Source organism: Carya illinoinensis, chromosome 2 (genome assembly GCF_018687715.1).
Source record: "Carya illinoinensis cultivar Pawnee chromosome 2, C.illinoinensisPawnee_v1, whole genome shotgun sequence".
NCBI lineage: Eukaryota > Viridiplantae > Streptophyta > Magnoliopsida > Fagales > Juglandaceae > Carya > Carya illinoinensis.
The window spans coordinates 14,304,378-14,327,224 of record NC_056753.1 but is presented as its reverse complement, the minus strand read 5'-3'; the positions used below and the strand labels follow the sequence as shown (position 1 = coordinate 14,327,224).

The following is a 22,847-nucleotide window of genomic DNA, read 5'->3' as shown; positions in this document are numbered from 1 at the left end:
CGGAGGGAGAGGAGTCGACCGGTGTGGGCGGTGAGCCACACGGTGGCCGGACGGCGACAGGTCGAGGGCTAGAAGAGTTCTGGCATGAGAGAGAGAGGAGAGAGAGAGGGACGGATTCGACGCGGGGAGGGAAAGAAAAAAAGAAAAGAAAGAAAAAAGAGAAAAAGAAAGGAAGAAGAAAGAAGAAAAAAGAGAAAAAAAAGAAAAAGAAAAAGGAAAAAGAAAAGAGGTGTAGGGAAAGAAGATGAGGTCTAATCCTCATTCCGGGAAAACAACACTAAACAGTCGCAAAGAGATTAAAAACTGTAAACAACTAAAAGAAATAAAACACAACATCAATTAAATTAAAACCAATTTTAAAATGCAATAAATTAAAATAATAAACTAATATATTAATTAAAATAAAAACAACACTTTAGTGAAAATACACGTAAAAGCGGGTCATCACATCCTCCCCTCCTTAAAAACAAATTTCATCCTCGAAATTTGCAAGATCAACCACCAACTTAAAACAAGCCACATAAAAACACATACACCAACTGTGACCAAGATTAAGATACATACCTTCATTATTCAAACAAGTATGGGTACTGCTCCCTCATGTCCGCTACTCGCTCCCAAGAGAGGTCTTGTACTAACGGATCTCCCCAAGCCACCTTAACCAAAGGTATCGTCTTGGACCTCAATTGTTGCTCCTTCCAATCCATGATCTGCGACGGAACAACTTCATAAGTGAGATCCGGTTGCAACTGAATACCCACTGGGTCGACGAAGCGTGGCTCTTGCTGTCCAAAGCTCTTCTTCAGGGATGATACGTGGAAGACATCATGAACATCCCCAAAATATTCCGGCAAAGCAACTCTATAGGCGACGGACCCTACTTTCTCCAGAATCTGAAAAGGGCCGACATACCTCGGATCTAGCTTCCTCTTCTTACCAAAACGCTTAACACCTCTCATGGGAGAGACTTTAAGGTAAACCCAATCACCAACTTCAAAAGATAATTCTCTCCTCTTGGTATCAGCGTAACTTTTCTGGCGACTCTGAGCTGCCGCCATTTTATCTCTGATGATCCGGACTTGGCTTTGCATCTCTTGAATTATTTCGGGTCCAATAATCCTACTCTCCCCGACTTCATCCCAACACAAGGGCGACCTGCACTTTCTCCCATAAAGAGCTTCATAGGGAGCCATCTGAATGGTCGCATGGAAACTGTTATTATATGCAAACTCGATGAGCGGCAAATGGTTTTCCCAACTCCCTTGGAATTCCATGACACATGCTCGCAACATATCTTCCAGGGTCTGAATGGTGCGCTCTGACTGGCTGTCTGTCTGTGGGTGGTAAGCAGTACTGAACTTCAACTTAGTACCCAAAGCTGCCTGCAAACTCTTCCAGAACTGCGATGTGAACCTCGGGTCTCGATCCGACACTATACTCTTTGGTATGCCGTGTAGCCGCACTATCTCCTTGACATACAAGCGGGTCAACTTACCCAAAGAGTCGGTGTTATTAACAGGCAGAAAATGAGCACTCTTCATTAACCGGTCAACAATCACCCAAACAGAATTTTTCCCACTAGGCGTTCTCGGCAAACCCACTACAAAGTCCATCGTGATTTCATCCCATTTCCACTCAGGAATAAGGAGGGGTTGGAGCATACTTGCAGGTCTTTGATGTTCGGCCTTCACTTGACGGCATGTGTGGCATTTCTCAACATATAAGGCAATATCCTTCTTCATTCCATCCCACCAGTAATTTTTCTTCAAGTCCCGGTACATCTTGGTACTGCCGGGATGAACGGAATAAGGGGCCACATGAGCTTCTGCCATGATCCGCTCTTTGAATTCCGAATCTTTGGGGACCACTCTGCGATCTCGAAACCGTAGTATCCCATCTTCATCCATGCTATAATGCAACGGCCCTCGAGATTTTCTGACTCTTTTTCTGATATTCAGCAGCTTTGGATCCTTCCTTTGAAGAGTCTTCAATTCTTCAAAATCAGCTACCCGAATATCAAGAACTGAAGATAAAATCTCTTCTTGCTGCGAACTCTCTATAAAGAGCCTTCTCATCCCGCAAAGCAACGAATCCAATTCTGACGGCTCGGCTTCATCCTCCAAGTGTGACTTCCGGCTCAAAGCATCAACAACTATATTAGCCTTCCCCGGATGGTACTTGATCTCACACTGATAGTCACTGATTAGCTCCAGCCATAGCCTCTGCCTCATATTCAGATTTTTCTGGGAAAACAAATGCTTCAAGCTCTTGTGATCAGTAAATACCTCGCAAGCTTCCCCATACAAGAAGTGCCGCCAGATCTTGAGAGCAAAAACAATCGCAGCCAATTCTAAGTCGTGCGTTGGATAATTCTTCTCATGGTCCTTTAGCTGACGAGATGCATAAGCTACAACCCGTCCTTCCTGCATAAGGACACAACCCAAACCAAACTTAGACGCATCACTGAAGACTACGAATGGCTTATGCGGTTCTGGGAGCGCTAACACTGGTGCCGTCGTCAACCTGTTCTTTAATTCTTGGAAGCTTCTCTCACATTTATCTGACCAAACAAATTCTGTATTCTTCCGAGTCAAAGCTGTGAGAGGTCCGGATAGGCGAGCAAAACCCTCTACAAATCTTCGGTAGTATCCGGCGAGCCCCAAGAAACTCCGGATCTCGCAGACTGTAGTCGGGCGCTGCCATGACAAAATGGCTTCTACCTTACTAGGATCAACAGCCACTCCATCTCGGGAAATCACATGCCCAAGAAATTTAACTTCTTCCAACCAGAATTCACACTTGCTAAGCTTGGCGTACAACTGGTGTTCTCTCAATTTCCCAAGTACCAGACGAAGATGATACACGTGCTCTTCAACATCTCGGGAATAAATCAAAATATCATCAATGAATACTACTACAAAGGAATCCAGAAAAGGTCGAAATATTCTGTTCATTAAATCCATGAAAGCAGCAGGGGCATTAGCTAACCCAAACGGCATCACCTTAAATTCATAATGCCCATACCTCGACCTGAAAGCAGTTTTAGGCACATCCTTGTCTCTGATCCTCAGCTGGTAGTATCCCGACCTCAAATCAATCTTAGAGAACACAGCTGCTCCTTGAAGCTGATCAAATAAATCGTCGATCCGTGGGAGAGGATATTTATTTTTTATGGTCACCTTATTCAATTCCCGATAATCAATGCACATACGAAGGGTTCCATCTTTCTTTTTAACAAACAAAACTGGCGCACCCCACGGCGAAGTACTAGATTGAATAAATCCCTTATCTACCAGCTCTTGCAACTAAGTCTTCAACTCCTTTAATTCAGTCGGTGCCATGCGGTAAGGAGCTTTATGTACAGGAGCCGCTCCAGGTTCCAAGTCTATAACAAACTCCATCTCTCGCACAGGGGGTAGTCCGGGCAAGTCATCCACAAACACATCGGGGAATTCTTCCACAACTGGAATGTCTGCCAACGACTTCTTCTCAGAAGGCGTGGACACCATCTGAACCAAGAATGCATCTGCTCCCCATGCAATCTCTCTTCTTGCTTGAATCGCCGATATAATCATCGGCTTCTCTTTTAATTTACTCCCCTCAAATTCCAGACAATCACCATCTGGAAGTTGAAAGCTAATTATCCGACTTCTGCAATTAATACTCGCAGAATATCGGTATAGCCAATCCATCCCGAGGATGATATCAAAACCCAATAGCTTGAACACCACCAAATCAGCATCCAAGAACCTTCCATCAAAATTTAATGGGCATCCCAAAGCAACCTTGGAACACCACACCATTTCACCATCGGGTAGAGCCACTACCAATGACTTTGGCAAAGGTTCCGTGACCGAATTACACATCCGCGCAAACGTGGAAGATACAAATGACTGTGAAGCACCCGAATCAAACAAAGTGCAAGCATAAAACTCATATAAACTAACTCTCCCTGAACCAAACACATTAACCCATGAAATCCAAAAAAAACAAAGGAGAAACCAAATACACCAAAAATCAATTCCAACATAAAATTAAATCAAATCCATACCTATAATTACTCCAGCATCATAGGTCGCTGGTGCCTCATCATCCACCTCTCCGGGTGTGACGGCATAAACTCGGGCTTGCACTACTTGTCTTGGATTTGTTCTTCCACCGTGTCTACCTCCACGGCTTCCTTGAACTGGTCTTGGACACTCCCGGGAAATGTGACCCTGCTGGCCACAATTATAACATCGAGTCCCAGTAGGAAGGTACTCACCCACATGGGCTCTATTACAAACCCCACAAACTGGCACTCGCCCTCCCATACGAACACCTGAGGACGCTTGCGGTCGAGTTTCGATCCGCTGAACAAATTTCTGAGGCGAACCCGAGCTACTTCCTTCACCAGAAAAACTCCGCCTCTTATATCCTGGAGGGGAGCCCATATTCAGATTATTCTCTCGCTCTATAAGGGTGGCCACATCCACTAACTCCTAAAAAGTGGATATCTGATGGCTGACCACCATACGTCGTATATCAGGGCGTAGTCCCTCCTGGAAACGCTCAGCTCGCAACTCCTCTGTGGCGATAAGGTGGGGAGCAAATCGCTCAAGTTCTATGAATCTTCGGGCATACTGTTCCACTGTCATGCCCCCTTGGACCAAATTTGAGAACTCTCTAGCCTTTTGCTTCCTTACAGAAACGGGAAAGAAGCGATCATTAAACTCTTTCTTGAAGCGCTGCCAGGTCACAGCGGCGAAAGATCCCAATTCTGATTCCAGCATCACCCTCTTGGTATCCCACCAATCAAAAGTGGTGCCTTGCAACAGATAGCTGGCGTAGAGTACCTGTTGCGCCTCGGTGCAACCACACACCTCAAAAGTTCTTTCCAGGTTTTTGATCCATTTTCCAGCTTGAAGTGGATCTTCTTCTCCAGTAAAGTGTGGAGTCCTATGCGCTAGAAAGCGCTCATAGGTGCATCCGGCTTGCACCATGCTACTGGATCCTCCTGGGTACAGCCAAGGCCCTCCCTGTTGTGGCCAAGGACCTCCTGGTTGTGGCCAAAGCCCTCCTTGTTGTGGACAAGGCTCTCCTTGTTGCGGCCAGGGACCCCCTTGTTGTGGCCAAGGTCCTCCTTGTTGTGGCCAAGGCCCGGTCTGCTGTGGCCTAATATTCTGCTGCATAAACTCCGTCATCTGTCGTATTCCTTGGGCTATGGAGTCATCTCTTGATGTATTGTCCCGTGGCTCCTGAGTAGATTTCCTTGGTCTCACCATTTTTCCAGCCACAACACAACTCTTGACCCCCCTTTAAGAAAACAAATAAAACTATCATAAAACCAAAAACCAAAACCATCACCACACAGCAAGAAACAAAAGAAACCAGCATGCAAAAACATAACCAAATAAACAAAAACAAGCAAACAAATAAAACAAACCAAATAACAACTTTACTTAACATAATTTTAAAACACATACTTTAAAAGCATTCTGGTACTACGTACGGGACATGTGGTTTTACCCAAAGCCAAACCGCTCTGATACCACTTGTGACGCCCCCAAATCCCCACGCACGGACACGGGGAAATCGAGACGTCCGGATGATGACAACACGGGTCACCACCCTATTGACGAGTGCCAAGTGTGTGTAAAAGCAACAAATGTGTAGAGAGAAACACGCAGCGGATAACGAAAGTCATAAAACTAAGTACCAGAATTTTTTTTTCTTAACATAATACAAGCTGTTTAAAATATACATAAATAAAATATTACAAGGTACCAACGTAGTTTCAAAGCCAACTATAAAGCATAACTCCAACTCAGAAACCCGGCGGAGCCTCATCCTCGGGCTCAGCCTCCTCCTCCTCCTCGAAACCTGCACCAAAAATCTACAGTACCAAAAATGGTACCGCAGGTAAGTAAAACCCAAACACCACCAGATAAAAACATATAAAACTCACACAGCATGCACGACATAAAGCAATACACATGTCCCATAAAAACATAATTTCCACGCACGCCAAAAGAAACCATTGGCCCATATCCAACTCACACCAAACATTCCAATTATGCATGCACCATGATCTCCCCTAGGGATCATCCGCACACATGGCTCTATGCCACACCGCAGGTAACGTCTACGCATGTGACACCTACACGAGTGATGCCCAGACTCGCGTCATGCACGAACGATCTGGGCCATCCTCTAGTCCCCGCCACTCGAAGGACCACGGAGTCGACACGATAGCGTTACCGTATCGTGCGATCCGGTCATCGCTCCACGACAACCCAGGCGATGTCACTCAGTATTATCCACTCCCGAGTGACCAGAGGAGCTCCACCGAGATAATAACCCATCCCGGCTTGGGCTCGTGAGACACGCATCCGAAAACCATATACGCCAATAAAACATAACACAAATAAAATAGAAATGCATGCATACACAATATGCAACTCACGCCGCATGGCTCAAATAAATCAAGCAATCACAAATAACCAACCCAAGCAACTCCGTCCTCAACCCATCCGACCCCCGAACTCCTTGGACTCAGTCCGGAATCAACCAACCAACAACAATTAAATACTGAATGAGCAATATATATTTAAATCTGAAAGTAGGGTTTGGAAAATACTTACAGCGCTATATGGTAATTTTAGAAAACACCCGGCGTTGCAAACGGCGAAGAAAAAGCAACGTTACAGTGAAAAATCACTGTGGCCGTGGGTTGTGAAATATCCACTTCTGAACGGGGACAAACCAGGGCTTGGGATTGATAGGGAATGGTCTAGGGATGATTGTGAAGCTATTGGAAGTGGTGGTTGGCCGTGGGTGGCGGCGAAAACGCCGGAGAGAGGCCGGATTTCCCAAAAAGGAAAGCTAGCTCGTGGGAGCTGTTCCAGTGGTCGTTGGAGGCCGAAAATAGGTGGGTTAGGACGGCAAGGGACCGGTGATGAAGTGGTGAGGAAATGGTGGCCAGAGGTGGAGCGACGGCGGCGGATCGAGCCAAAAACCTTGCAGGCTTTGAAGGGGTTTTCTGGCCAAACGGCCGGCTGGATGGGGGTGAGTTTTGGTGGGAAGGTGCGCCGGAGGGAGAGGAGTCGACCAGTGTGTGCGGTGAGCCGCACGGTGGCCGGACGGCGACGGGTAGAGGGCTGGAAGAGTTCCGGCGTGAGAGAGAGGGGAGAGAGAGAGAGAGGGACTGGTTCGACGCGGGGAGGGAAAGAAAAAAAGAAAAGAAAGAAAAAAGAGAAAAAGAAAGGAAGAAGAAAGAAAAAAAAAAAGAAAAAAAAGAAAAAGAAAAGAGGTGTAGGGAAAGAAGATGAGGTCTAATCCTCATTCCGGGAAAACAACACTAAACTGTCGCAAAGAGATTAAAAACTGTAAACAACTAAAAGAAATAAAACACAACATCAATTAAATTAAAACCAATTTTAAAACGCAATAAATTAAAATAATAAACTAATATATTAATTAAAATAAAAACAACACTTCAGTGAAAATACACGTAAAAGCGGGTCATCACATGCCAGATATTATCGAAGATTTGTGGAGGGATTTTCTCGCTTATCTGGACCTCTCACTACTTTGACTAGAAAGAATGTAGAATTTATTTGGTCAGACAAGTGTGAGAGAAGTTTCCAAGAATTGAAGAACAGATTAACAACTGCACCAATATTGGCACTTCCAGAACCGCACAAGCCATTTGTAGTTTTCATTGATGCGTCTAAATTTGGATTGGGATGTGTCCTTATGCAGGAGGGACGAGTTGTTGCTTATGCATCTCGTCAGCTAAAGGATCATGAGAAGAATTATCCGATACATGATTTAGAATTGGTTGCGATTGTGTTTGCTCTTAAGATCTGGCGGCACTATTTGTATGGAGAAATTTGCGAAGTATACACCGATCATAAGAGTTTGAAGCACTTGTTTTCTCAGAAGAATCTGAACATGAGGCAGAGGCGATGGCTAGAGTTAATCAGTGATTACCAGTGCGAGATCAAGTATTATCCAGGGAAGGCAAATATAGTTGCACATGCTTTGAGTCGAAAGTCGCACTCGGAAGATGAAGCCGAATCGTCAGGATTGGATTCTTTACTTTGCGGGATGAGAAGACTTCTTATTGAAAGTTCACAGCTAGAGGAAATATTATCTTCAATTCTTGATATTCGAGTAGTTGATTTTGAGGAATTGAAGACTCTTCAAAGGAAGGACCCGAAGCTATTGGATATCAGAAAAAGAGTCAGATAATCTAGAGGGCCGTTGCATTATAGTATGGATAAAGATGGAATTCTTTGGTTCCGAGATCGTAGAGTAGTCCCCAAACATTCAGAATTCAAGGAGTGAATTATGGCAGAAGCTCATGCGGCCCCTTATTCAGTTCGTCCTGGCAGTACGAAGATGTACCGAGACTTGAAGAAAAATTATTGGTGGGAAGGGATGAAGAAGGATATTGCCTTGTATATTGAGAGATGTCACACATGCTCTCAAGTCAAGGCCGAACATCAAAGACCCGCTGGTATCCTCCAACCCCTCCCTATTCCTGAGTGGAAGTGGGACGACATTACGATGGATTTTGTAGTGGGCTTACCGAGGACTCCTAGTGGAAAGAACTCGATTTGGGTGATTGTTGACCGGTTAACTAAGAGTGCTCATTTCTTGTCTGTTAATAACACTGATTCCTTGGGTAAGTTGACTCGCTTGTACGTAAAAGAGATAGTGCGGTTGCACGGCATACCGAAGAGTATTGTATCAGATCGGGACCCAAGGTTCACATCTCAGTTTTGGAAAAGGTTGCAGGCAGCATTGGGTACTAAGTTGAAGTTTAGTACTGCATATCACCCTCAGACGGACGGCCAATCAGAGCGCACTATTCAGACCCTTGAAGATATATTGCGAGCATGTGTTATGGAATTTCAAGGAAGTTGGGAAAATCACTTGCCGCTCATAGAATTTGCTTATAATAATAGCTTCCATGCGTCCATCCAGATGGCTCCTTATGAAGCTCTTTATGGGAGGAAGTGCAGATCACCATTGTGTTGGGATGAAGTCAGGGAGAATAAAATAGTTGGGCCCGAAATAATTCAAGAGATGCAAAGTCAAGTTCAGATTATACGGGATAAAATGGCGGCAGCTCAAAGTCGTCAGAAAAGCTACGCAGATACAAGAAGGAGAGATTTATCTTTTGAAGAAGGTGATTGGGTTTATCGCAAAGTCTCTCCCATGAAAGGAGTTAAGCGTTTTGGTAAAAGTAGGAAACTGGATCCGAGATATGTCGGCCCTTTTTAGATTTTAGAGAAGGTAGGGTTCGTTGCTTATAGAATTGCTTTGCCAGAGTATTTTGGGGAAATTCACGATGTCTTCCATGTATCATCCTTGAAGAAGAGTTTTGGACAACAAGAGCAGCGCTTTGTCGACCCAGAGCGTATTCAGTTGCAACCGGACCTTACTTATGAGGTTGTTCCTTCACAGATTATGGATTGGAAAGAGCAACAGTTGAGATCCAAGACGATACCTCTGGTAAAGGTGGCATGGGGAGATCCGTTAGCTCAAGATTTCTCTTGGGAGAGAGTAGCAGACATGAGAGCAGTATCCCTATTTGTTTGAGTAAATGACGGTACGTTCCTTAAACTTGGTCTCAGTAGAATCATGTGGCTTGCTTCAAGTTAGTGTTTGATCTTGCAAATTTCGAGAACGAAATTTGTTTTAAGGGGGGGAGGATGTGATACCTCGTTTTTACGTGTATTTTCACTGAAGGAGTATTTTAATTTAATTAATATATTAGTTCTTTTATTTTAAATTATTGTATTTTAATTGGATTTATTTTAGTTTGATGTGGTGTTTAATTTATTTCAGTCGTTTTATAGTTTTTAAAATTGTTTTCGTCGAATCAGTTTTTGGACTCCAGAGGTGAGGATTGGACCTCATTTCTTTTCCCCATCTTTTCTTTTTCTTTTCTCTTTTTCTTTTCTCTTTTCCTTTTCTTTTTTTCCTTTCCTTCTTTTCTTTTTTCCTTCTTTTTCTTTCTTCCTTCTTCTTCCTCCCGCGCGCAGCACGTCCTCTCTCTCTCCTCTGTCGCCGATTTCGTTCTTAGCCCAGACCACCGCCGTCCAGCCACCGTGGCCTACACCACCCACCCAGAAACTTCCCCCTCTAGCTGGTGAACCACCCCACCAAGTTTCACCTCCATCCGAGCCGCCGAGAGCCCATCTAAGCCGCACGGTTTTTGTGCATTTCTGCCGCCGTCGCTCCACCTCTGTGACGCCCCCAAATCCCCACGCACGGACACGGAGAAATCGAGACGTCCGGATGATGACAACCCGGGTCACCACCCTATTGACGAGTGTCAAGTGTGTGTAAAAGCAACAAATGTGCAAAAGAAAATGCAGCGGATAACGAAAGTCATATAACTAAGTACCAGAATTTTTTTCTTGTTTAAATACAAAGCTGTTCAAACATACAAAATAAAATATTACATAACACAAATAATTCAAAGCAACAACAAGATATTAACTTCAAACTCAGATCTCCGGCAGAGCCGCATCCTCAGGCTCAGCCTCCTCCTCTTCCTCGAACCCTGCACCAAAATCTACGATACCAAAAATGGTGCCGCAGGTAAGTAAAACCCAAACACCACTAGATAAAAACATATAAAACTCAAACAACATGCATGAAAGGATGGCAATGCTCAAAACCCATAAAATCATATTTTTTTCCACGCACGCCAAAAACCCATTTGGCCCAAAAACATAACCTTTCCAAATATCATGCCAAAAGTCACATTTGGCCCATATCAAACCCAAACCATTAACCAATTAATCCGTATGCACCATGACCTCCCCTAGGGGTCATCCGCACACCCTGGCTCCAGTGCCACACCGCAGGTAATGACCACGCATGTGACACCTAAACGAGCGATGCCCAGTTCCGCGCCCCGCGCATTCGTAGCAAAGCATCCTCTAGCCCTCGCCAGCGAAGGGCCACGGAGTCGGTGAGTAGAGCGATGCCTGGTTCCGCGCCCGACGCGTTCGTAGCCAAGCATCCCCTAGCCCCGCTCCCGTCGTCGCCCAGCGACAACTTAGGGGACTTCACTCAGTTTATTATGCTCCTGAGTGACTAGAGGAGCTCCACTGAGATAATAACCCATCCCGGCTTGGGCTCATGAGACACACGCACCCGAAAATCCATTTACGCCAATAAAATAGGATTTTCTCAATTTAAATAAAATGCACGTGAATGCAATATATAATGCACGCCTCAAGGCATAAACCAACCAACCAATCACAACTCAACAAACCAAGCAACTCTATCCTCAATCCATCTGACCCCCGAACTCCTCGGACTCAGTCAGGAATCAACCAACCAGCAGATAAATAAATATTGTAAGAGCATAATATATTTAAATCTAAAGTAGGGTTTGGAAAATACTTACTGGGCTATACGATATGTTTTCAAAAGCTCGCAGCGTTGCAAACGGCGGAGGAAAAGCAATGTAACAGTGTAATTTACACTGTGTCCGTGGGTAATAAATTACCCATTTTCGAACGGGGACAAACCAAGGCACGAAATTGATAGGGAATGGTCTTGAGATGTTTATGAAGCTAAAGTAAGTGAGTTTTGGCTGTGGGTGGTGGTGGAAACGGCAGTCGAAGGCCAAAAAGGGGCTGAACAGAGTTGAGCTCGTGGGAGCTGCTCCGGCAACGGATCGAGGCCGGAAATGGGTGGATTAGGTCGGCAAGAGGTAGGGGATTGTCTATTTAAACCAATTGTAACCTCATTTGAGAGGCAGACTACATGGAATTGTCATTGAGAGTTGAGTTATCTCCTCTTGTTCTTCTTGAACTTCTGAACTTATCAAAGGTAAATCAAAACCTTTGTGGCGTTCTTCCTTTGTAATCTAGGTTCTTGAGACGGGTTCTTCAATGGGTCTAGATTTTGATATAATCTAGGTTCTTTGAACGAGTTCTCATTGGGTCTAGATTCTCCATCCATATACCTGAGTTTGGCTTTCTTGGGGTTGTTTTTCCAGTATTGGTGTTGGGTCTCAAAGCAAGTCTATTGGGGTTCACATCATTTGGTAATCAGAGCAAGGTTTCCAATCAGGTGTAATTCTATCTTTTATCTATTGCATCTTTAATTCTAGGGTTTCATTGTTCTAGGGTTGCAAAAAAAAAAAAAAAAAAGTGCAGAAATTTGTTTTTCCTAGGGCTGCCAGATTACTCTATCATTTTGGTTTCATGTTTATCAACATTGGGTGGCTAAATTGCTTGTTTGAGGGCTGCCAAAATTTGCAGCATCTGTAGGGTTGGAAATTTCTGGGTTTCTTGCATCTTTAAGTTTGCTAATTCCTTGGAGTGTCGTTTCATTTATTCTCTTATATTTTCCTTGCCATGTTTTATGTGTTTGAATTCAATTGTTTGATTGTTACAATTGAATATTGTTGTTTGTGATTGAATCGGTGAGAAAAGAAAAGTAAAAAGAAAAGAAAAGAATAGAAAATAAAAGAAAAGAAAAGAAAATTCGAAAAAAAAAAAAAAGTTTAGGAATCTGAATTTTTTTTATTATTGAGTCTTGTCCTTAAAGGGGCTGAGTTACCCATTGTTACTTCATTCTAGTTGTTATCTTATTTTGTAATTACTCTTTCTGTCATATAAATACCTTGAGTCTCGTGTCATTTTGTTCCTTCTGTGTTTCTGTTGTTTTTGTTTCCTTAGACCTAATTACTAGTTGGAATAAAACAAGGTTGTATTAATAGTCTTGATTATAAGTTCAATTAGTTCTTCAAAAAAACTTGAGTGAGAAAAATCGTGAGGTAAAAGGCAAGAGAGTGTGAGATCATTATCGGAAAAGCCAATTAAGAGTTAAACACAAGTGGAGTGCCATTATTCGAGTGTAAACACGTAAGGGAGCGTGTGAGGTCTTTTTTTCCTCTAACATTCTTTTCTTGTGCAGAGCATATGATGTCTCATAAAAATGACTCATCACCAAAGGGGATGGTAGATAACTCATTTTTTCTGTTGCAACCAATGCAACAAAAGTTTGAAAGGTTAAATTTGAAGTTGGGGGAAGTGAAGGATAAGATGGAACAACAAGGTGCAATGATTAAAAATTTGCAAAGTGAGAGAGATAGGAGGAGACGTGAGCCTAGTATGGAGAATAGGCACAATAAGAATGAAGAGTATGGCGAGTCTCTTATTGTTAGGCGTGCTCCCAATACAGAATTTAAGATGGATGATATAGAGCAGCAAAGAGAGAACATTTTTCATACTAGATGCCACATCAACAACAAGGTATGTAGTATGATAATTGATGGGGGAAGTTGTACTAATGTTGCTAGCACTACTTTAGTTGAGAAATTGAATTTACCTACCTTGAAACACCCTAGACCATACAAGCTGCAGTGGTTGAATGATTGTGGGGAGGTTAGGGTAAATAAACAAGTGCTAGTTTCTTTTTCAATTGGGAAGTACAAGGATGAGGTGCTTTGTGATGTAGTGCCTATGCATGCTGGCCATATTTTGTTGAAGAGGCCGTGGCAGTGTGATAGGAGAGTGATCCATGATGGGTTTAGGAACATGTACAGTTTTGAAAATGATGGAAAAACAATCAAACTTGCTCCTTTAACTCCAACACAGGTCCATGAGGACCAACTCAAGTTGAAAAGTGAGGTTGATCAAAAAAGAAAGAGTAAAAGTGAGGTTGGGGAAAAAAGAAATAGTGAAAGTGAGGTTGGGGAAAAAAGAAATAGTGAAACCTCAAGAAAAAAAGAGAATGAGTTGAAAAACAATTGTGAGGCTGAGAGTTCAAAAAAAGATGTTGAAAAAGGGATTGAAAGAAAGGAGAGTGTAAAGGAAAAAGAGAGTGAAAGAAATGAGGGTGATGTTAAAACCACAAGAAAAAAAGAGAGTGAAAAGAAAGATGAGAGCGAAGAAAGTGAGAGAAAAACAAAGAGAGAAGTGAGTTTTTATGCTAAGGCAAATTTTAATACTAACGGACTTAACAAATCTTTGCCTAGTGTTGTTATCTCTTTGTTGCAGGGATATGAGGTCATGATTCCTAGCGGTGTGTTTAGTGAATTGCCACCTATTAGAGAGATAGAGCAATACATTGATCTTGTGCCTGGTGAATCACTAACCGACCTTTATTTGAAGAGCATAAGTCCTTGACGCACTTGAAGGGACAAGTTAAGTTGGACAGAATGCATGTCAAGTGGGTTCAATTCATTGAGACCTTTCCTCATGTAATTCAATACACATATGGTAAGAGAAATCTTGTATTTGAAGCATTATCAAGAAGGTATGTCATTGTCTTCATTTTGGATGCAAAGTTATTGAGATTTCAATATGATAAGAACTTGTTTGTTAATGATGATGGCTTGGCTAGTGTGTATGGAGTACGTGAGAAAGCATCGTTTTCTCATTTATATAGACTAGATTGGTACTTGTTTAGAGAGAAAAGACTTTGTCTGCCTACTAGTCTTATGCGTGAGTTGCTTGTGCATGGATGTGGTCTGTTGAGAAATTTTGATATAAAGAGGACTTTAGACGTGTTGCATGACCATTGGTGGGAGTACTACTTGCCATTCATTAAGTTTGCATATAGTTGGAGTGGTTACTTTGGTATAAAGAATATTTTAGACATATTGCATGAATATTGGTGGGAGGATTGTTTCCCATTCATTGAGTTTGCATATAGTTGGAGTGGTCACTTTGGTGTAAAGAAGAGTTTACGTGTATTACATGAAAACTTTTGGGAGTATGGTTTGCCATTCATTGAGATCGCATATAATTGGAATGGTCATTTTGGTGTAAGGAAGACTTTAGATGTGTTTCATGAACGTTTGTGGTAGTATCATTTTCCATTTATTGAATTGTTACATGAACGTTTGCGAGAGTATCATTTGTCATTTATAGAGTTTGCATATAATAGGATCATGCATACTGCTACTTCATATTGTCCTTTTGAAATTAGTTATGGTTTTAATCCATTTATTTCTTTTGATTTAATGCATTTACCTGTTGATGACAGAAGTAGCTTGAATGGACATTTCCAAATTCTTGATAAAGTTAATGATACTTCATATCTAGTGGATCTTCCAGGTAAGTATCATGTGTTTGCTATTTTCAATGTTACTGATTTTTTTCCCTATGATCCAGGTGGAGATTCGAGGTCGAATCCTTTTGAAGAGAGGGGGAATGATGGGCCCCAAGGCGGACCAAGTCTTACGGATCAATTACAAGATTAAGAGCCACGAAGATCAAGGGAGCAATACAAGAATTGATGCAATCCAATTGGGATCAAGCTAGCAAGAGCCCAACACTCATGATGGGCTTGAAAGAAGGAGAACCAGTTTTGATCCACTTGATCCAAGCTATGGAAGACACGACTCGGGCTTATTGTTATTGAACGCCATGGACTTATTGATTTCATTAAAAGGGCTTATTTTATTAGTCAAATGAATTAATCAAGAATAATTGGGCTTGGGGGATGTCCAGCCCACACGTCTTATTTCTAATGAACTAGGGTTTGGGGAAGGCCTTGTATTTTGGCCAAGGGTTTATTTGGAAAGTTATAATTTTATGTCTTACTAGGGTTTCAGAAGTTACTGTAGCGCGGCGTATGACACTGTTCACGCTACAGTACCCGAGGCATTGTTTACTTAGGGTTTTTGGGGATTGTCTATTTAAACCAATTGTAACCTCATTTGAGAGGCAGACTACATGGAATTGTCATTGAGAGTTGAGTTATCTCTTCTTGTTCTTCTTGAACTTCTGAACTTATCAAAGGTAAATCAAAACCTTTGTGGCATTCTTCCTTTGTAATCTAGGTTCTTGAGACGGGTTCTTCAATGGGTCTAGATTTTGATATAATCTAGGTTCTTTGAACGAGTTCTCATCGGGTCTAGATTCTCCATCCATATACTTGAGTTTGGCTTTCTTGGGGTTGTTTTTCCAGTATTGCTGTTGGGTCTCAAAGCAAGTCTATTGGGGTTCACATCAGGAAACCTTGCTCTGATTACCAAATGATGTGAACCCCAATGACTTGCTTTGAGACCCAACAACAATACTGGAAAAACAGCCCCAAGAAAGCCAAACTCAGGTATATGGATGGAGAATCTAAACCCGATGAGAACTCGTTCAAAGAACCTAGATTATATCAAAATCTAGACCCATTGAAGAACCCGTCTCAAGAACCTAGATTACAAAGGAAGAACGCCACAAAGGTTTTGATTTACCTTTGATAAGTTCAGAAGTTCAAGAAGAACAAGAGGAGATAACTCAACTCTCACTGACAATTCCATATAGTCTGCCTCTCAAATGAGGTTACAATTGGTTTAAATAGACAATCCCCAAAAGCCCTAAGTAAACAATGCCTCGGGTACTGTAGCGTGAACAGTGCCATACGCCGCGCTACAGTAACTTCTGAAACCCTATTAAGACATAAAATTATAACTTTCCAAATAAACCCTTGGCCAAAATACAAGGCCTTCCCCAAACCCTAGTTCATTAGAAATAAGACGTGTGGGCTGGACATCCCCCAAGCCTAATTATTCTTGATTAATTCATTTGACTAATAAAATAAGCCATTTTAATGAAATCAATAAATCCATGGCGTTCAATAACAATAAGCCCAAGCCGTATCTTCCATAGCTTGGATCAAGTGGATCAAAACTGGTTCTCCTTTTTTCAAGCCCATCATGAGTGTTGGGCTCTTGCTAGCTTGATCCCAATTGGATTGCACTAATTCTTGTATTGCTCCCTTGATCTTCGTGGCTCTTAATCTTGTAATTGATCCTTAAGACTTGGTCCGCCTTGGGGCCCATCACCCTCCCCACTCCCCCCGTCTTTAAATACCGCCCCTTCACTCCCTTATTCCTCCACACCTTGCCTCCAAGGCTTCTCTTGAGTCCTCGAGAGCTTTTCACCTCTTCGTGTGCAAAAGAATGAAAGCAAGTGAGTTGTGTGAGTGTGTTTGGGAGAGTTCTTGGGGCCATGAATTTTGTAAGTAACCCTGCCCGAATCTTTGTTTAGTATTAGCATAGTATGTTAGGTTTTAATTTATGCTATAGGAATGAATTCTGATTGAGTTTAAATGAGGTCGGCATGCGAAATTCAAAATCGGGTTAATTGAGAGATATTGTTTGCATATGAATATTTTGGGTTGAATTTCTAGTTATGGCATGTCTTGGTACAAGTATGACTCAAAAATTTCTTAGAATGTGAGTTTTGATTGTTTAATTTAAAAGTTTGATGCAAGCCATAATAGGCTCTAATTCTTTCTTTTGTTGATCATCTAAAGCATGTGCGGTTTTGACTAGTTTGTGCTTTACTTATGGAACTTTTAATTAATTTACCTAGGCTTGAATAATGTGCATTTAGCAACGCCCTGTGACTGGATAAGAATGAAAATGTATGATTTCATTAAGTTTTCGGAACATCTCTTAGTGGATAAAGCTAGAAACATCATGCATGCTTAGTGATGAGTGTGCGAAAGTGCACTCTATATACCCTATTATTGGACTAAAATACTAAAATGTGAATAGAAATCATAGAAATTAATGTGTATTCTTAAATTGAATTTCTATTTACGTTGGGATACTCCTAAGCAGTTTTTTTATGTCTAATTTCAGAGTTTATAAAAGAGCAAGTCAAGCCCAGCCAAATTCAAAGGAGGACATTCATGAGGTTTGAGAGCAATTTGGAAGAAAAGAAAAAGAAAAAAAATCACAAAATGAAACTACAAGAAGTCCAAGTCCGAAATTCGCTAGGAGACAGTCTGGACATATTTTAGTCTTTTGACTGTATCCTTTTACTCATATATCGAATTGATGCGATTCTTGATGTATTGGAAAGCTATCTTAAAGGGCTATAACTTTGTCTCTAATAAGGATTTCCAAATTCGAACTCCTAAAGGCTGTACGTGGCTGCCAAGATAAGTCCTAAAAGTTAGACGATTTTTTTATGCGGAAATCAAGAGGACATTAGGGTTTCTTTCTTACCCTATATAAGCATATCATTAGCATGAAATGGAAGGAGGAAGAGGCACAAGAGGCAGATCTAAAGAGAGGAGAAAATCACTTCCATGGCCGCCGTTCGCTTCAGTTTTCTCTGGAGATTTTTGTTGTCCATTATATTTATGGGTAACTAAATTCTCAAGTAGGGTTAGGGATGAACTTGCACATTAGATGGTATTTCTAATTTATTCTTAATTCATGTATTTGATTTTCAATTGCTAAAACTCTTTTGTTTTATCATTCTCAATTCATCGTTGATGTTTTCTTCTCCGAATAATCATAGAATTTATTGTGTTTATGGATTCAGTCATGCTTTTTCTATTGAATGGATTAGTTCTTTGATTATGTTTGGATCAATTATTTATCTATATTGATTTAGTTTTTTTCTGCAATATTGCTTCCTGAGTATATTGTCGTCATTGGATTTTATCAATAGGGGTAGTAATTCACGTTTTTTAAAAGTGGTGAATGTTTTTTCAAAGGGTTACATTTGATTTAAGTCTGGTTTATAAATCTATACCTTCCGATTGGGAATTGCGGGAATTGAGTTCCTAATTGAGTTATCCAATGAATTAAGAATAATTAAAATACCAGATTTGTGCAAGGGATTCCCGACGCTCTACTGTTTGTTAAATTTGAGTACTTTTTCTGTTAATCACTTTGCTTCACTTGAATTTACATTTAAAATTAATCTTTGTTCTCTATTACTTATTTAATATTTTTTCTTTAGTTTCCTTGTTCCTCTTGCTATTCTTTTAATTTGTCTCCCTGTGGATTCGACACCCCAAAGCTGCGCTACAACTACCGTGTTATTCTTTGGGCGTAATCAAATTTTGGCGCCGTTGCCGGGGAGACGGTAAAAGAATTGTGAGATAGTTTTTCTTTTCAACAGTTTGTAAAGGCGGTAACTTCGTTCCCTATTTTAGCTTGCTGCATCTTTTTTTTATTTTCTTTTTCTTTTTGTAGTTTTTTTTTTTAGTGTTGGGTTTTTCTCTACCTTGCATGCACAGGTATAGAGACGCCTTAGGTCGGTTTGCCTGTAGACCTGTGTTAGAGTCAGAGTTTAATTTTTCTGATCATTTGTTTGATAATTCTTCTAATTTTGAGAAAATGAGTGAACATGAAGATCAACCCACTAGGACCCTTCAGGATTACCTCCACCCTACACGCACAGCCACACCATCATGCATCATGTTTCCAGCTAATATTCGCCAATTGGATTTTAAAGCAGGGATGATACAGTTACTCCCTACTTTTCATGGCTTGGAAAATAAAAATCCATATGTGCACATTAGGGAGTTTGAGGAAGTAGTTGCGACTTTTCATAGTCAAAATGCAACTGATGACATTGTGAGACTTAAGTTCTTTCCTTTCTCTTTGGAGGATAGAGCTAAGAGTTGGCTATACTCTTTGAGACCACGATCTATTGGGTCATGGAATGAGATGACTCAGGTCTTTTTTAATAAATACTTTCCCCAACATAAGACCAATGCTTTAAAAAGGCAAATCTCCACCTTTGTACAAAAGGACAGTGAGACTTTGTATCAGTCTTGGGAGAGATTTAAGGAGCTATTGAGTATGTGTCCTCACCATGGGTATGAGAATTGGCGCTTAGTGAACTATTTTTATGAGGGACTTACACCTAAAGAGCGTCAATTTGTGGAGATGATGTGTAATGGTGAGTTCTTACAGAAAGATCCTGATGAAGCCATAGAATACCTCAATGAGCTTGCTGAAAAAGCTCACACTTGGACTGGACCTAGTGCTACTAAGAGCACAAATAGGTCACGACCTGCAGGAAACCTAAATGGTGGTGGAATTTACCATCTCAGGGAAGAAGATAACCTAAAAGCTAAGGTTGAGATGCTCACTAGAGAGCTAGAGGCGTTAAAGACTAAGGACTTAAAGCCAACACACGTGGCTAATCATGCAGAGTCTTTTGGACCATGTTTTGTGTGTGGTGGGGTAGATCACCTTGCCCAAGAGTGTCCCACATTGGCTGAGATGAGAGGAATATATGAGGAACAATGTAATGCCTTAGGTATGTACAAGAAGCCTTTTACACATTTCTCTGACACCTATAATCCGGGGTGGCGTAATCACCCCAATTTTAGCTGGAAGTCTGAAAACCAGCCACCTGCACAACCCCCTAGATCATATCCTACACCATATCATGCACCTTCATCTTCTAGGAGCCCCTTAGAAGATACTTTACATGCTTTTATTGAGGCACAGAGTAAAACTAATCAAAAGTTTGAATCTTTGATTATGCAGGTTGTTGAAGAAAACAAAGAGATAAAGAGTCATATATCAAAGATAATGAGCTCGTTGAGTGTGAATGAGCGTGGCAAGTTTCCTTCTCAAGCTCAATCCGCACCCCAAGGTCAGCATATGGCACAAAAAAAATTTAAAAGAAGTGAATGCCATTATGACAAGAAGTGGTAAGTCCTTACACATCCCAACAACTGATAAGCAAGAGGATGTTGAAGAGGAACAAAGCAATGATAGCACTGAGTTCCCCAAGGATGCCGAGGTAATCAAGAATCCAGTTAAGGTACCATTTCCCCAAGCTTTAAAATCTGGTATGCGAACTTTGGATCCTAGTAATGAAATCTTGGAGAACATCAGGCAGGTAAAGATTAACCTTCCTCTTTTGCATGTTATTAAACAAGTTCCCACTTATACAAAAGTTCTTAAAGATTTGTGTACAGTTAAGAGGAAGCACCATGTTAAGAAGACAGCATTTCTGACAAAGCAATTTAGTGCTCTAATTGAACAGTGGATTCCTCCCAAGTACAAGGATCCTGGTTGCCCAACCATTGCATGCAGCATTGGAAATCATGAGTTTGGGCAAGCCTTGCTAGATCTAGGAGCTAGTGTTAATTTGATGTCTTATTCCATTTATTTGCAGCTTGGTTTGGGTGAAATTAAGCCTACTTCTGTCGTGCTTCAGTTGGCTGATCGTTCAATTAAGAAACCGAGGGGGATAGTTGAGGATGTTTTGATCTAAATTGACAAGTTTTATTATCCTGTTGATTTCTTAATTTTGGACACTCAATCAGTTGTTGAGTCTAACTCTAAAGTTCCTCTCATATTAGGTAGACCTTTCCTTGCTACGGCTAATACACTTATAAATTGTAGGAATGGGTTGATGAAGTTATCTTTTGGAAACATGACCATGGAGGTCAACATTTTCCATATTGAGAAGCAGCCAACAGATGACGAGTGCCACCAAACGTATATGATTGATGCACTCATAGACAAGGGAGTTCACACAACTTATGATTTTGATCCCCTTGAATATTCCCTTGTGAATTCTGAGTTTAATACATCTGTTAGTGATTCATCTGATGTTATTGATATTTGTGCTGTTTTTGATGAAACTCAGGACTATGGCACACAGTTTGGCAACAGAAATTTGAGGAGTTGCCTAAGAAATGTGGAAAACAGATTCCTGTAAGTATGAAAGTACCAAGAGTTAAATTGAAATCTTTGCCTAAGTCTAAAGTCTATAAGGTTAAAATGAAAACGTTTCATGATAAAAATATTCTTAGGAAGAGGTTTAAACCTAATGACCGAATATGCTTATATGATTTTGGATCTCACAAGCACAAAGGAAAACTTCGGTTTAGGTGCACTGACCCATTTCTAGTGAAAAATGTTTTTGTAAATGGGGCGGTAGAAATAGAAGATCCTAAGGATGGTCGGATCTTTAAAGTAAATGGTCAACGCCTTAAAATATTAATTGATAGGCAAGTTCCGGAAGTGGAAGACATTCCACTTGTGGATCCAGTCTATCAACCTTGACCACACCACCAAGGTATGTGTTTCTTTATTTATTTTGTTTTGCTTTGTTTTGTTTTTGTTTTTTCTTATTTTCTTTATTTTCCTTTTTGTTTGCTGTTGTTTTCTTTGTTTTTTATTGCAGGATAGTTTCATTTCGTCATTTCAGATTACCATCTTTGGTGTTTAGGGAGCTACCCACATCACTCATCAGGTGTATTCTACCATTTTCAGTTACTCCCCATTCAATTTTGATTCTTAAACATTGAGGACAATGTTTCATTTAAGTTGGGGGGTGGTGGTGCAAATTCAGTTTTTAAAATGCTTGTTGGAACTCTGTGGCATATTTTCATGTGTCAATTTTTTTTAATTTGCATCACATGTGCATCATTTTCACATGTGTACTCATTCTCATTCATAGCCATCTTCGTGAATTCACCAAACCCACCAGATCATTTTTTGCTGAAACATTCACAGAATCCTTAATGCACTTATCCAAGTTTTGTGGTAAGATGGTGGTTTGACACATGTAGCTCGAGAACTCTTTTGCTTAAGTATTCATGTGAGTTTGGAGAGGATTGAGAGCATACAAATGCAGTAAATTGTGATAAGCGTTCATTGATCTGTTGAATTGGGCACTTCTTTTGAGAATATCATTACATGGTTTGTGATTGAGTTGAAATATTGCATATTTTAGCTATTTAAAACCAATGTATTTTAAATTCTTCGTGACACTATTATTGGTTTTAAATGAAAAAAATAGTTAATAAGCATAAATACGAATTGCGATTTTTAATTGATTAATATCATGTTTATGCTTAATTTTTTAACATATCATATTATTAACCCATGCACAAGGATCAAAGAAGGATTATAGGTGAAGGAGTGAATAGGCTTCAAATGTTCATTTGTGGGAAGCCAAGTGTAGCGGTTTTTCCTCTGCAAACCATCCCAGCTTTCCTTTAGTTTTGTCCATCCTTGTTGAAAGTTATTGGTCACTAGTATAAAATGTTTGAGTAGCTTTTCTAGATGAGTATTGAGACTGGTGTTTATTGTGCAGGAAATG

General features: G+C 40.9%; 1 non-coding gene across 1 annotated transcript; it reads right to left on the bottom strand.

Moving 5' to 3' along the window:
* Positions 1-19,488: 19,488 nt before the first annotated feature.
* LOC122302028 lies at positions 19,489-19,596 on the bottom strand. The gene has a single exon (XR_006240278.1). It is a non-coding gene; the product is annotated as a small nucleolar RNA R71 (small nucleolar RNA).
* Between the last annotated feature and the right edge of the window lie 3,251 nt (positions 19,597-22,847).